This window comes from Chiloscyllium plagiosum, unplaced genomic scaffold (genome assembly GCF_037043375.1).
Source record: "Chiloscyllium plagiosum isolate Xiang-an unplaced genomic scaffold, Cpla_swu_hap1 HiC_scaffold_13, whole genome shotgun sequence".
NCBI classification, from domain to species: domain Eukaryota; kingdom Metazoa; phylum Chordata; class Chondrichthyes; order Orectolobiformes; family Hemiscylliidae; genus Chiloscyllium; species Chiloscyllium plagiosum.
This window is the reverse complement of record NW_028270151.1, coordinates 52358901-52373461: the sequence shown is the minus strand read 5'-3', so window position 1 is coordinate 52373461 and position 14561 is coordinate 52358901. Positions and strand designations below refer to the sequence as shown.

Sequence of the window (14561 nt, the reverse complement as noted above, 5' to 3'; positions counted from 1 at the left end):
GCTGTCAAAGTCTGCATCACTCTCTGCTGGTCTGTATTCTACTACTTTAAGATTGGCTTGTTGATTTTTTTTTAAGAATTTCTTTTATACTTTCTATGCTACAAACGAGGAGTTGCTTATCATAAGACAGTGTCAGAAAGGATGTCCATTTGTTAGTCTCTATTTGAACTCCTGTAACTCACTAAATCAAAAGAAAAAAAACTGAAAAAAGTAAAGGCAGGGTTTTGATCCAGTGACGGTGAAGGAACAGCAATATATTTCCAAGTCAGAATGGTGAGTGGAAGTTGGATATGGTGGTGTTTTCATGTATCTGCAGCCCTTGTCCCTCTAGGTGGAAGTGTTTATGGGTTTGGAAGATGCTGTCAAAGGATCTTTGGTGAATTTCTGCAGGACACCTTGCACATACTGCTGTTACTGAGTGTCAGTGGTGGAGGAAGTGCATGCTCGTGGATGTACTGCCAATTAAGCTGGCTGCGTTGTCATGGATGGTGTCGAGCTTCTTGATTGTTGTTGGACCTGTACCCAGGCAGATGGGGGTATTCCATCACACTTTTAACATGTGCTTTGTAGATAGTGGACAGGCTTTGGGGATTCAGGAGATTAGTTACTCACCACAGTATTCCTAGCCTCTGACCTGTAGCCACTGCGTTTATGTGGCATGTCCAGTTAAATTTCTGGTAACTCCCAGGAAATTGATAGTGGGGGATTCAGTGATGGTAACACCATTGAATGTCAAGGGGTGATAGTTACATTGTCTTTTATTGGAGATAGTAATTGCCTGCATTTGTGTGACACAAATGTTACTTGCCACTTGCCAGCCCAAGTCTGGGTATTATCCAGATGTTGCATGTGAAAATGGATTGCTTCATTATCTGAGGAGATATGATTCCGTGAGTATGACTACGTTAGGCTGTTGTTTGACTAATCTGTGAGACAGCTCTCCCGATTTTGGCACCAGCCCCCAGATTTTAGTAAGGAGGACTGGGCTGTTGTCTTTTCCAGAGCCAGGTGTTCCATCTGGTTTCATTGTTGAAACTTCATAGTAATTGATACAACTGAGTGGCTTACTACCCCATTTCAGAGGGCAGTTGAGAGTCAACCATGTTGCTGTGGATCTGGAGTCACGTTTGGCCAGACTAGTGAGGACAATAGATTTTCTTCCCTGAAGGAAATTAGTGAAACAGATGTTTTTTTTAATTAACAATCAGCAATAGTTTCATGGTCATCATCATATTTTTAAATTCCATTTATTAGAAGTTTTATTAATGGGCTACTATCTGCCATGTTATGATTTGAGCCCAGGTCCACAGAATGTTAGTGGAGTTTCTGGATTATTGGTCTAGCAATAATACCACTAGGCCATTGACCCCCCCCCCCCCCCCCCCCACCCGAATGTACAATAATTATCAGAATTAATGAGCCAACTTTTCAGTTTTAAGTCGATGCTGGAAATGTGTTGCTGGAAAGGCGCATCAGGTCAGGCAGCATCCAGGGATCAGGAGAATCGACGTTTCGGGCATAAGCCCTTCTTCAGGAAGGGCTTATGCCTGAAACGTCGATTCTCCTGTTCCCTGGATGCTGCCTGACCTGCTGCGCCTTTCCAGCAACACATTTCCAGCTCTGATCTCCAGCATCTGCAAACCTCACTTTCTCCAGTTTTAAGTCGATGTTTGGCAATGGGACTACAATTGAGTGTCACTTTTAATCATGGGTGGGAGTACTGTGAGTCGAAGAGTGTGGCGCTGGACTGAACTGTGAGCAGCTTTGATTCCTTTACTTAAGAAAAGATATAATTTCATTGGAGGCAGTTCAGAGAATTTAATTCTGACCTCTCTCTGTCTCATTCTGCGCCCTTTCTGTGGCTGAAACGCTGTATCCTGCATTATGTTCTGTTACCCTGATACATTTTGGATGGTATGATCTGCATGTAAAGCACGCAAAACAATCTTTTCAATCTATTTCAGTACACATGACAACAATAGATCAATGAATCAATCAAGTTGGTTAACTATGATTATCCCTAATTTGCAGAGATTGTCTTATGAGAATCGACTAAACAGTTTGAGACTCTGCTCATTGGAATTTAGAAATATGTGAGGGGATATCATTGAAACATATAGGATTTTAAAAGGGCTTGACAAGGTAAATGTCGAGATGATGTTTGTCCTCATGGGATATTCTAGGACTAGAGGGCATAGTCTGAGAATAAAGGGCACCAAATTAAGATTAAGATAATGAAGATTTCTTCTTTCAGAGAGTTGAGAGTCACTGGAACTCCTTGCCACAGAGAGATGCGGGGGCAGGGTCCCTGTGTATTTTTGTGGCCGAGCTAGGTAGATACATGATCAGTAGAGGATTTAAGAGTTACTGGGAAAATTCTGGAAAATAGACATGAGGGATGTCAGATCAGTCTTGATTCTATTGAATGGCAGCATGATTGAAAAGCTCCTGTTCTTTTTTTATGGTCTTTTGGTGAAATGTCTTTTTTATTGCCAAGGCCATTGAATTTGATATGCATGCACAGAGAGTGTGGTCAATCTTGCTTCATAGATGGGTTTGAAGTTGACAATCTGACTCATATCTCGTGGGGTTGAAGGTCCAGACAGGCAATTGTTTACTGCAAGTCAGGAGCCTGACTTTATATCCCTTGAGATGGATCTGCAGCTGAATCTCCCCTTTCTTCACCTGCCCTATGCAATTGCTTACTTTCACTAGTTGATACCCTCTCTTCACCTGCCTCCCTTTTGGAGATCCTCACCCTTGTTTGCTCAGCTCTCTCCTTCTGCCAATACAGAATAACAAACCAAAAGAGTTGCCCTACAGTTCAGTTGAGGCCATATTATGGGCCATTTGGGAAAGATGAGAAATACTGTTTTCCAGGAATTGCAGGAGGACTCAGGGAATACCAATCGTGGTATGCTGTTGCTTTTCTCTCAATATCCCTGAAGCTGCAGACTTCTTACTATGAGCTGCTCTACATTTATTCTCTTCCACTTGCTCTGAGCACACAATGTTGCCAACTTCTTCCCTCCGTCCTCCATGCTTTGCTCAATAGAAGCTGTCTTTCAGCACATTCTCTCTTACAACTCCTTTCCTTGCTTGGACCTTGCTGGAGGAGACCCATGTACCGAGCATCAATACTACTGTTTTTGAAGAGTGACCATAAAGGGGAGCACAACACGGCATGGTTCTCATTCAGTTGATACAAGATTATTAGCCTGTCCCTTTTATTTGTGAATTGTGCTCACCTTTAACCCCATCCACCCAAAAGATCCTTCTCCCCTTCCAGAGATTGCATATGCGCAATTACTTGTGCTGAGACTAAATTTAGTGCATCACCTTTGAAACACGCTCTAACACCTTCTACCCTCCTGCAGCACCCATGACACACCAATTATAGCCATTCCTCTCACCTCTGTTATCCTTGGAACTCCCCCATTATTCATGATCTCATAGATATTACCTTCCATTTACCTTCTCCCCGTCTGGGCCTATACTCGTTACTGTCCCCATCCACGTGAGTGTTTTTGTTGTCCAAGCATCTGGTTTAGTTCATTCCATGATACTCCCATGAGACCATCTGTTACCCAAACATTTCCTTGGACTTGCTACCCCATTTCAGTTATATCATGGCTCATAATATTTGTCTTAATTTAATTTTTCTGCCTGAATGGGTGCAGTGAGTGAGGGTCCCAGATTTTCACTACCCCTTAGCTCTCGGGCTCTCAAAGTCAGGATGGCATAAAATTGGGTGCCTCGCATTGGTTACCACTTGTCCATCCCTGCTGCAATTTTACCAATGTGGCAGAGGTATTGGTTGGTCCACTCCCCTTAAAGCAAATTAAGGTCCTTAAGTTCTCATCTTCTACCACTACTGCTGGAAATTTGCTTACATTAAACCAGGTGATGTCTTGTATGAGTGACCAGACAAAATTGGATTGTTTCCCATTCGGGGTCCAAGATTTTGAAGGATGACTATAGAGGAGAACACAGCTGGGCAGCATTCTCATTCAGTTGAATCAGATTATTAGTATGTCCCTTTCTACGAAACACCTATGCTCCCCTACCCTGTTCATCCAGGGCCTATTCTGTCAGAGAGCCTGCCAGTCTGACAACTGGTAAATGCTGTGAGCATTTCAGAATGCACACTTTTGACTTTGACCTTGCCTTCCACCCAAGCAAATAGTTTATATTTAATTTGCCAAATTCTTCACATTTAAATGCTTCAAACAGTTCATCATTTAACTATCTATAGTGGAAGGAAACAAGAAAAAGACTGTACAAGCCTTTGTCATTAGTGAGGGTCTGGAATGCAGTGGCGAGGAGAGTAGTTGAGGGTGGGAAACCTAACTTTTTAAAAAGAATACTTGGATGCATATCATAACATTCATGGCTATGGGCCAAGTGAGGGAAAATGGGGCTACTATAGGTACTGCCCCCTTGACCATGACCCCACCTCCCACCACCAAACATCACCTCCCAGACCATCCATAACCTCATCACCTCAGGGGATCTCCCATCCACCGCCTCCATCACCATAGTCCCACAACCCCGCACCACCCGTTTCTACCTCCTGCCCAAAATCCACAAACCTGACTGCCCCGGCCGACCCATTGTCTCAGCCTGCTCCTGCCCCACCGAACTCATCTCTGCATACCTCGACATGGTCCTGTCCCCCTTAGTCCAAGAACTCCCCACCTACGTTCGGGACACCACCCACGCCCTCCACCTCCTCCATGATTTTCGCTTCCCCGGTCCCCAACGCCTTATCTTCACCATGGACATCCAGTCCCTGTACACCTCCATCCCCCATCACGAAGGACTCAAAGTCCTCTGCTTCTTTCTTTCCCGCCATACCAACCAGTACCCTTCCACTGACACCCTCCTTCGACTGACTGAACTGGTCCTCACCCTGAACAACTTCTCTTTCCAATCCTCCCACTTCCTCCAAACCAAAAGAGTAGCCATGGGCACCCGCATGGGCCCCAGCTATGCCTGCCTCTTCATAGGATATGTGGAACAGTCCATCTTCCACAGCTACACTGGCACCACCACCCACCTTTTCCTCCACTACATCGATGACTGTATCGGCACTGCCTCGTGCTCTCACAAGGAGGTTGAACAGTTCATCCACTTTACCAACACCTTCCACCCCGACCTCAAATTTACCTGGACCATCTCAGACTCCTCCCTCCCCTTCCTAGACCTCTCCATTTCTATCTCGGGCGACCGAATCAACATGGACATTTATTATAAACCCACCGACTCCCACAGCTACCTGGACTACACCTCCTCCCACCCTGCCCCCTGTAAAAACGCCATCCCATATTCCCAATTCCTTCGTCTCTGCCGCATCTGCTCCCAGGAGGATCAGTTCCAATACCGTACAACCCAGATGGCCTCTTTCTTCAAATACCGCAATTTTCCCCCCCCCCCGATGTGATCGACGATGCTCTCCACTGCATCTCCTCCACTTCCCACTCCTCTGCCTTTGAGCCCCACCCCTCCAAATGCCATCAGGACAGAACCCCACTGGACCTCACCTACCACCTCACCAACCTCTATATACATCGTATCATCCGTCGTCATTTCCGCCACCTCCAAACGGACCCTACCACCAGGGATATATTTCCTTCCCCTCCCCTATCAGCGTTCCGAAAAGACCACTTTCTCCGTGACTCCCTCGTCAGGTCCACACCCCTCACCAACCCAACCTCCACTCCCGACACCTTACCATGCAACCGCAAGAAATGCAAAACTTGCGCCCACACCTCCCCCCTTACTTCCCTCCAAGGCCCCAAGGATACTTCCATATCCGCCACAAATTCACCTGCACCTCCACACACATCATTTACTGCTTCCGTTGCACCCGATGTGGCCTCCTCTATATTGGGGAGACAGGCGGCCTACTTGCGGAACGTTTCAGAGAACACCTCTGGGACACCCGGACCAACCAACCCAACCACCCCATGGCTCAACCCTTCAACTCCCCCTCCCACTCCACCAAGGACATGCAGGTCCTTGGACTTCTCCATCGCCAGACCATAGCAACACGACGGCTGGAGGAAGAGTGCCTCATCTTCTGCCTAGGAACCCTCCAACCACAAGGGATGAACTCAGATTTCTCCAGTTTCCTCATTTCCCCTCCCCCCACCTTGTCTCAGTCCCAACCCTCAAACTCAGCACCACCTTCCTAAACTGCAATCTTCTTCTTGACCTCTCTGCCCCCACCCCCCACTCCGGCCTATCACCCTCACCTTAACCTCCTTCCACCTATCGCATTTCCAACGCCCCTCCCCCAAGTCCCTCCTCCCTATCTTTTATCTTAGCCTGCTAGACATACTTTCCTCATTCCTGAAGAAGGGCTCATGCCCGAAACGTCGATTCTCCTGCTCCTTGGATGCTGCCTGACCTGCTGCGCTTATCCAGCAACACATTTTCAGCTCTGATCTCCAGCATCTGCAGTCCTCACTTTCTCCTCCTACTATAGATAGTAGAATATTTTGGTGGAACAAAATTGATAGGCGAAAGGACCTCTTCTGTATTGTACGATTCTGTGACTTTTTGGATTATTAGGTAGTAGGCCGTGTGTAAACCACATGAGTTTTGATTATTATTGAAATTGAAGCACTGAAGTTAGATCATTCATCCAGGAACCTTTGGACTTATTATTGTGATAACATTGAAGAGTGGGACTTCATAGCCTGTGCAATTCCAGGTCAATTAGCAGAGCTATAATCATTATCCCGGCTATGTTGCTGGAAGATTATTTTAAATGCTGATATTGTCAAAGACATATGGATCAAGAAACACTGACAGTAAAATGCAAGAGCCAAGAACGTGGAGTAAGAGGGACAAGAAATAATTAAAACACAGCATGTTAACAAAAAAAAACTTTGTCCCCAAAGTAATAGAATTCAAATTCACACAGCAAAAGGAGACACTAAGTGAAGGTCAGATTTTTTGTTAGAAGCTGAGAGAGATGCTTGCAAAGTACTTCAGCACAGACTATTTTTATTTCCTAGCAACCAATGAAAGCACAGGATTGACCATCTTGCATAAGAAGTAATGAGCAACATATGAAAAGGCAATAATTAAAAGTCAAAGACAAATTAAACAAACCACTATTTATTTTAGAAAATATATTTAAACACTAGTACAGTACAAGTCTAATTTCAAAGTGAAATGAATCATATCTTCATTTGATAATTTAAAATATTTTTAGACAATGTGAAATTAGAGCAAATAACCAAGGATGCAGCTTTGGTTTCTTGCAATTCACATGTGAAATATAAAGTACCAGGATTTTTACTCTCAAGAGCTCTGGAGTAAATAGAGGAAAAAGACCATATTGTTGTGCTAATAGCCATAACAAAAGCTACGTTTATTTGCTTCTATTGGTGGAAACATTTGAAATAGAAGGTGGGTTGAAAGCTGATTAGTGAATGTGGAGGACTTTATCCTGTCCAACCTTGGTCAGTTAGAACCCAGAGAGGTGAGTCTGAAATCATGGCATTCATTCAAACTGTTTAACAATACAGCAGAAAACTTTCATTGTGGAACAAAGAACTAATTTCTCTCAGAGCTTTGTGTCATATAGGACAAAAACTGAATGCATCCTGTTACACATAAGATGAATTAGATAAAGGGAAGATTGGCATAGCCCCAGAGAACCACGGGGCTACTCTCTCATTAAAATGGTAACTTTAACCTGATGGTCACCAAGTCCCAGACAAGGGTAAAGATCAAAAAGGTAGGATCTTCCTGGTGACCCCTGCCATTACAGAAATTGAATCAATATTGATGTCACTTTGAATTGCAAACCATCCATCCAGCCAATTAAGCTAACTGACACTAATTAATGGATAATAGAAGTGGTGAAAGATTTGTATCTTTAACTGCAAGTAAACAAGAATTTCCAAAATTATTTGACCCAAGAAAACAATGCCATTTGTCATTTGAGCCCTAATCATAAAATATAGATGTTCATGTCTGTCATTTATTTTACGATGAATTCCCCACCTCAACTCAACAATCAGAAAGATAGAGAGGATGCAAGCATACATGAAATATTTTTCTGTGGGAAGGCAAGTCAAACTATTCCAGGTCATTTGTGTACTCCATTCTAAAGTGTTTTTTTTAATAATTAGTAAATCTTTTGTTCTGACTTTGGAATATTAACTTTTATAAACCTCTTTCTACTTTAGATTCCACTTCTGTAACCTCTACTCTAGTTCAGATCAGTAAAATAGAAACATTTGGACTCCTTGCATTTGATATACTCAAAAAAACCCAGAATTAATCAAGTGGCAAACGTCTGGATTCCTATATATGGGGCTATAATATCAGTTTCTGGAACATAGGCCTAGATTTCAAATTGCTACTGTTTTTACAACAATGTTTACCTATTTTTAAAAATAGGTTAACGTAAAAATGGATATTTAGTCCACAAGGTCTATCATATTGTAGTTGATATAGGGAGGGCGACACATTTAGAATTGGCTGCATCCCTGTGCCTACAAATGTTGGTTTGAGAGGAGTAGGCAAACATATTGAGAACTGACAGAATTAGTACATTTTGTTTGAATTATTTGTGGCACCAAGGCCAAAAATAAGAGGAAATCTTTTTCAAAGGGAGCTGGAATAAACATTTAAACAATCACATCATTAAAGCAAAGTGATCAATTGAACAAAGAAAATGTATTGGTAAATAGAAGTAACATCCATTCCAAGGATTCCAGTCCTTGTTTCTTAGCATGCTCAAAGACATAGTAATTATGTGTGTTTGAATGAGAAAGCAGGTTGTGGCGGCATATTACAGTTTCTGCAGCTCACTGCCAACTTACACTCATGTAAATGGGTCAGTGTTTGGAGTATTTGTCTTAATTTCAACTTTAAATGTTTCACTGCAAGCAATCAAGGAGATCTTTCTTTTCTTTTGAAGGAGCAGGGTATGTTTTTATTGTAGTTCTTTGTGAGTTGCATAAAGTCTTGGAAAACAATAAGAAAATAACATTTCTGTTTCATTTTAAACCAGATATATTTCAACAATAGTCTCTTTATCTACATTAGGCTAAATGTAATTGAAGCAAAGAGGAACAATTGATTGGAAAATGAATTAAACCTCTGATTCAGCTATGTTTGCCTTCGTGTTAAAATGTGTGACTGACCATCACACTTGCACTGTTCCATGCGTTAAAACTACCGAAATGCTTTGTACAAAATACACTATCCAAGAAAATCATCAACATCATAGAGTCAAGCCATGAATTTCGCAAATAAGAATGCAATTTTTTAAGTAAATCAGTTCATGATTCGAACGTTAATGTCGTGAAGTGCCGTGCACTTGTTAACAGAATGTTTTAAAGAGAGCTGTGGTTTCTGAAAATACATGAAGAGCAACTAGACGCCTAAGGCAGTAGAGAAATTCACACAAAAAAGGAATAAGCCTTTACTTCAAAAGGGCAATAATTTATGTTAGGTTCGTGTGATTGAAGTCTTTGAAACAAAGAACTAAGGGTTTTCTCGGTAGAAATGCTCCAGAAAGGTCTGCGGTACTTAACATACAACAATGCTTCAAAATTCGTCTCTGGAATACTACTCAAAAATGGGAAATTGAATTATTGCTTAGTAACCTTGGCATCTTTAAGGCGTTTGTTTGTGAAAACCTTGCCCGTGTTTGCGACTGAAAAAGTTGCTGTTTGTTTCTGAATCTCTGCAAAGGTCTTGTTAGCTTTAAGTTCCCAGTAAATTTGATCAGTACATGAATGTTACGAGTTGAGCACAACCTCTTGCTTGTATTCTTTTGAAATGGTTTGTCATGGCTTTGATAGACTGAGTGCATGGCTGTTTGTTTTGAACGCAGCACGAATTTGTGTGATCCTTACCCAGAGGCCTTGCTAATCTCTGTATTGTCCCGGTTTTGATGTTATGTGTTGCTGAAGTTAACTGAGTTAACTATCCTGCACCTGCTTTGTGTGAACTGACTTGTTGTCCCACTGTAAACAAAAGAATCTTTTATGATCCAGTAGTTTACTTTGATCTCCATTACAAATATTAAAAGAAAAGATTATTTTCATTTTATACATCTTAACACGTACATGATTGCTGGGCTTAGGCTTGTGAGAATAATTTTATTGTCTTTTTACACAAGACTTTTTGTGTACAACTTCATTTATTTTTTATATTTGTCTCCATGGCTCCACAGCATGCATTACGAATCAAGCAATTGCTACCATCAACTCCATTAGAAGCAGATTGTAAAAATCTATACCATGCAATCTTGTACACCTACACAATTATTTTAATTCATTTTCCAGATAGCTAGGACAGAATAAATGGAATCATTCTTACAATCCTTGTAACCAATCAGCTTTCCTGTTCTGCTAGTTACCTTGGTTCCAGTTGGCTAATATTACACACCAGGTTTTGATCTGAGCTCCCGTTTCCCAAATCCCAAGGGCACGTGTTCTATTTGGTGTGTGGGAATTAATTGCACAGACCTTCTGCAGCAGTGTTCCTGTAGTTATCTTGGAAAACTTTGGGGGGGATGCAGAAATCTGTAAATGAGAATAAGGACCTCCATTCTAAAGTTTATTGAATGAATAATGGTAAATAGCCAGATAAATTATCCATTTATCTTGTCCTAAATAAGTTTCACTCAATCATAGATGGTTTGCTTTCATGCTGGAGAATCAGTGTCTGTACTAAGAAGGCAAGACAAATCAGCATTAAGTTCAAGTGCTGCAGTGACGGTATCCCTACCTTTGAGATAGGAGACCCAGGTTCAAGTCCCACCTACTCCAGAGGTTGTGTATAACATTTTTGAACAGGTTGATTAGGGAAAAACATAGAAGACAAAATAGCATTAATTGGGTAAAGATTAAGAAGGACAATGGGTACAGGACTCTACGGTCAAGAAAACTCAACAATGCCTCTTCTTCCTCAGGAGGCTAAGGAAATTTGGCATGTCCATAAAGAATCTTACAAATCTTTATAGATGGACCACAGAAAGCATCCAGCTGCACAACAGTGTGATATGGCAACTAGTCTTCTGAAGACTGCAAAAAAAACTGCAGGAAATCATGAACATAACCCAGTTCTTCATGCAATCCAGTCTCCCATCCATTGACTCGTGTATAGTTCCAGCTGCACTGGGAAAGCCACCAACATAATCAAACACCCTGCCCACCCCAGTTATACTCTCTTCCACCCTCTTCCGTTGGGCAGAAGATATAAAAATTCAAATATATGTACAAACAGATTCAAGAATAGCTTCTTCTTAGCTGTTATCAGAGCTTTCAATGGCCGCTGAAGTGTCAATGTTGATCTCTCTTTGCACTTTCTCAGCAGCTGTAACACTGTATCCTGCACGCTGTTCTGTTACCCTGATGCAATTATTTAGTACGATCTGCCTGTAAAGCATGTTAAGGCAACACTTTTCGCTGTACGTTGGTACACATGACTGTAATAAATCAAATCAAATCACTTCTCATCTAACCTCACATATTTTGGCAGCAGCCTCTTTATATCAGTAAAGAGCTATTCCCAAGCTATGACATCAGTGATATCTTTTAGTTTACTGCTCACCTTTGTATTAGGGAGGTCACAAAGGTTTCGGGTGGAACACGTGCAAAGTTGTAACAATGAGTAGAGTGAAGCATGAAGAAAGTGTAGGGATTTTTGCACATTACCAGATAACTAGAGGCCATAGACTGCAATTCTTTTCTTTAAGGAAGGACTTAATGCATTGGAAGCAGATCAGAGAAGATTTATTACTGTAATACCTGGAATGGGGGTTTGTCTTATGGGGAACGGTTGGAAAGGCTAGGCTTCCATCCACTCGAGTTTAGAAGAGTAAGAGATGATTTGATTGAATCATGTGAGATCCTGAGGGGCCTTGACAAGGTGGATGTCAAGAGGATATTTCTTCTTCAGGGATAATCTAGAACAAGAACTCCCTGTTTGAAAATAAATGGGTCGCTCGTTTATGACAAAGATGAGGACATTTTCTTCTTACAGGAGCTTGCCAGTCTTTTGGAATTCTCTTCCTGAAAAGGTGGTGAAAGCAGTGTTTTTGAATATTTTTAAATCAGAGTTGGAGTCTTGATAAGCAATGGAGTGAAATTTTATCTGGAATGGATGAGAATATAAAGTTGAGGTTATAACCAAATCAACCACTAACTTATTAAATGGAAGAACAGGCTTGAGGGGCTAAATGGCCGACTTTTGCTCCTAACTCATGTTCTTATGCATGTACATTGACTTGTGTGTGCCACCATCCTGTCATCCTTCTAAATGTGAAAGGATTTGCTTCCATGATATCCAGTTTGTTTGTGACCACAAGCAGTAGATCACACAGGCGTGTGCCCAGTTGTCTCATAGCATTTGTTGTTTAATCACTGTATATAATCCTATGTGTTATTATATCAGTACCTGGCTGCTCGGCAACAAAGGCTATAGAAGTAGTTTGTGACTGCTGAGAGGACACCTGGACATAACTAGAGAGGTTGAATCATTTGGGAACATTTTGTAATACAGCCATGAATGCTCCTACAGTGTGGCATTTTGGGACAGCACGGTGGCTCAGTGGTTAGCACTGCTACCTCACAGCACCAGGGACCCGGGTTCAATTCCAACCTCTGGCGACTCTCTGTGTGGAGTTTGTACAATCTCCCCGTGTCTGTGTGGGTTCCTCTGGATGCTCCGGTTTCCTCCCACAATCCAAAGATGTGCAGGTCAGGTGAATTGGCCATGCTAAATTGACCATAGTTTTCAGGGATGCATAGGCTAGGTGCATTAGTCAGGAGTAAACGTAGAGGAGTAGGTCTGGGTGGGTTACTCTTCGGAGGATCGGTGTGGACTTGTTGGGCCGAAGGGCCTGTTTCCACATGTAGGGAATCTAATCTAATCTTAAAAAAAACTTTACTAGACAATTCTGTCTTAAAATGTCTCTCTTAATTTAAGTTGAAACATTCTGAATAGGGTGATCATATATAAATTGAACATTGGCTCATGTGATCTATGGCAAAAAAGGGGACTACATTTTTTTAGACATAGAGAAATTACTGTTATGTGGAGAACGAGCAGCCACGACTATGCAGAACAAGATGAACCGGTTTTATGATTAGATTAGATTACTTACAATGTGGAAATAGGTCCTTCGGCCCAACAAGTCCACACCGACCCGCTGAAGCACAAACCACCCATACCCCTATATTTACCCCTTCACCTAACACTACGGGCAATTTACCATGGCCAATTCACCTAACCTGCACATCTTTGGACTGTGGGAGGAAACCGGAGCACCCGGAGGAAACCCACACAGACACAGGGAGAAGCGTGATGCTTGTAAAAAGTTGCCTTTCTGTTTGAAATGAAACAATTAGGACTTTCAGGACTTTACAAGATTTAAGAAAGAAGGATTCACCAAGGTGGACCTTGCTGGTGAATATCAATGCATATCTATTCAAACAAAATTGAGTGATTTTTCTGAGGACATCAGAAGATTTGACATATGGCAGGAAGAAGTGAAGCTGATGAAAGTTAGAAGTCCTTTGGGACTTAATCCTACATTGCTACTGTTAAGGCCTAGCCAAGATTGGTGTTCTGTTTCCTTTCCTAGTTCAACACCTTCACTGGTGACAGCAAATGTTAAGTTTAGCCAGGTTGGTGGTATGATGAATTGTATAGAGCTCAGACTGTCTGAGATTCAACATTGAGTAAATGCCTGCCAGGTTTCTTTAGTTGACAGTAAATGACTCATTTATTACTGATGCAAACTTAAAGATAAATATGAAGATTATTTATACCAGTTTGGATCTTTTTTATTTCATGGAATGTGGTCACTGCTGACAAGGCCAGAATTTGTTGTCCATCTGTAATTGCCTTTGAATTGAATGACTTTTTAGGCCATTTAAGAAGGCATTTAAGAGCCAACCACATTGATGTGAGTCAAGTGTGGGCCAGATTAGTTAAAGACAGGAGTTTTTCTCTAAAGAACTTTAGTGAACCATTGGGCTTTTACATAATCAATGATTACTTGTTATCATGGTCACTATTGCTCAGACTAGTTAAGTATATATTTTATACAAGGTTTGTGAAGGTTTGTAACTCAGGTTGAGGTTTAGGGTGTAGGTTTGCTCGCTGAGCTGTAGGTTTAATATCCAGACGTTTCATTACCTGGCTAGGTAACATCTTCAGTGGCGACCTCCAAGCGAAGCGAAGCTGTTGTCTCCTGCTTTCTATTTATATGTTTGTCCTGGATGGGGTTCCTGGGGTTTGTGGTGATGTCATTTCCTGTCCATTTTCTGAGGGGTTGATAGATGGTATCTATATCTATGTGTTTGTTTATGGCATTGTGGTTGGAGTGCCAGGCCTTTAGGAATTCTCTGGCATGTCTTTGCATGCCTGGCCTTTTTGAAAAAAAGCTTAACATATGCCCATGCATGTGGACACACAGATGTAAGAGAAGGAAAAAAACCCTACAGAGTGTCATGGATTGTCCCAAATGGTTATCCAATTCCAAGGTTATTGTCGTACAAGTAGCTGGGATTAGGACA

At 41.8% G+C, this 14561-nt stretch overlaps 1 protein-coding gene across 1 annotated transcript in view; it reads left to right on the top strand.

The window, feature by feature from the left end:
• Positions 1 to 8841: 8841 nt before the first annotated feature.
• Positions 8842 to 14561, top strand: part of plch1 (phospholipase C, eta 1) — a 153938-nt gene continuing 148218 nt past the window's right edge. Inside the window, exon 1 of the mRNA XM_087993594.1 lies at positions 8842 to 8951. The gene's annotated coding sequence lies outside the window, so the exon portion shown is untranslated. The remainder of the gene's footprint in view (positions 8952 to 14561) is intronic.